The sequence below is a fragment of the Charadrius vociferus genome, unplaced genomic scaffold, assembly GCF_000708025.1.
Source record: "Charadrius vociferus isolate BGI_N301 unplaced genomic scaffold, ASM70802v2 scaffold1263, whole genome shotgun sequence".
Classification (NCBI taxonomy): Eukaryota; Metazoa; Chordata; class Aves; order Charadriiformes; family Charadriidae; genus Charadrius; species Charadrius vociferus.
Window position 1 is genome coordinate 89,162 of NW_009647571.1, and position 1,664 is coordinate 90,825.

The window sequence follows — 1,664 nt, forward strand, 5'->3', positions numbered from 1 at the left end:
CTTTGGAAAGAGTCCTCTCCTCTGATTTTATTGCTGAGCATGACATTATATGGCATGGAATATCCCTTTGTCATTGGGGTCAGCTATCCTGGCTGTGTCCCCTCCCAACTTATTGCCCACCCCCAGCTTACTCGCTTTGTGGGGGCAGAGTGAGAAACAAGCAGCCTTGACACTGTGTAAGCACTATTCATCAATACCTGAAACACTGATGTGTCATCTACACTGTTTTGGCCACAGATCTAAACCACAGCATCATAGGGGCTACTAGGAACAAAATTAACTACATCCCAGCCATATCCAGTACACCTGGAATCTTGCACAGAACAAGATTTCAGCACTCTTAGATTTCTACATTTGTCTTGATTGTAACTGCAATGCAGACCAACCCATTAATAATTTTCTCTACTTTTTGTTATACTTTTTTTTGAAGAAAAGATTATCCATGTTTTTAAAACATGGATATTTTAAAGCAAAATTCTATTCCTTATTTTTATTTTTTAGTAAGTGATTATTTTCTATCACTGTGAAGAGAGGAATTTTTTTTGTTAGAATTTTTACTAGGGCAGTGAAATCCAAATAATTTCTAGTTTTAAATGTTAAGATACTTTATCCATAGATCTTATGGTGGTGATTAAATTTAATAAAGTGAATAGGAATATACTATGGACAAATAGGAATAAAAACTGCTGTTTCTTGTATAGATTTTAAAGTTAAAACCATTCCTAAATGCATTCAGATACTTGAAGTTCATTCCTAGTCATGCAAAAGCACAAGTAATCAAATGACATTGTTAACTAATGTAAAAATAGACATAGTATTCACATAATGCAGAGCACTGAGATGTTTTATTTTATTTTAAAATAAAATATTAAATAAATTATTTGTATAAAATATTTATTGTTTAAATTATTCAAAAATTATTGTTTATTTAATATTTTTCTTATTATATATTGTAGAACAATTTGTATTCTATAATATTAAACTGTTTGCCTTTTTAATCATAGAATCGTATAATGGTTTGGGTTGGAAGGAATCTTTAACGGTCATCTAGTCCAACCCCCCATGCAATGAGCAGGGACATCTTCCACTAGATCAGGTTGCTCAGTTTACTGACTTTAGGCTCATTTCAGATTCATTATTCAACACACTAAAGTAGGTTCTTAGGGTTTTGATTGTTCTTCATCAAACTTACCACTATTGATTCCTGGTACTTCTTTGACTGTATACCTTTACTATTGTACATTTGTCTTTGGACTGTAAACCCTTTGGGGCAGGAAATAGTTCTTTTTTCTGTTTGTACAGTGTTTGGTGCAAAATGGTTGATGGATCTTCTCAAGTCCCCTGTAATATAAATAATGAATAAGCAGAGACAAGAACGTTCTGATGTTTAAATCTCTGGACTAAAATTTGGGAGATATGGACTGAATTGTTGTCCTTTTGAGAACTTCATCATTAATACTGGACAAATCATGTAATCTTGACTTGTTTTTCTTCTGAAAAAAAAACCAACCCTGCTTTTAGTTGTATGTATACATATACTCAGTTTCTCTCAAGCCCTTTATGAAATAAATTACTGGTTAAACAGAAAGAAACTCAGTTTGGGAAAAATTTAAGTCATTCTTAAAGACAAAAAGGAGAGAGGTGTTATGTCAGTCGTACATCAC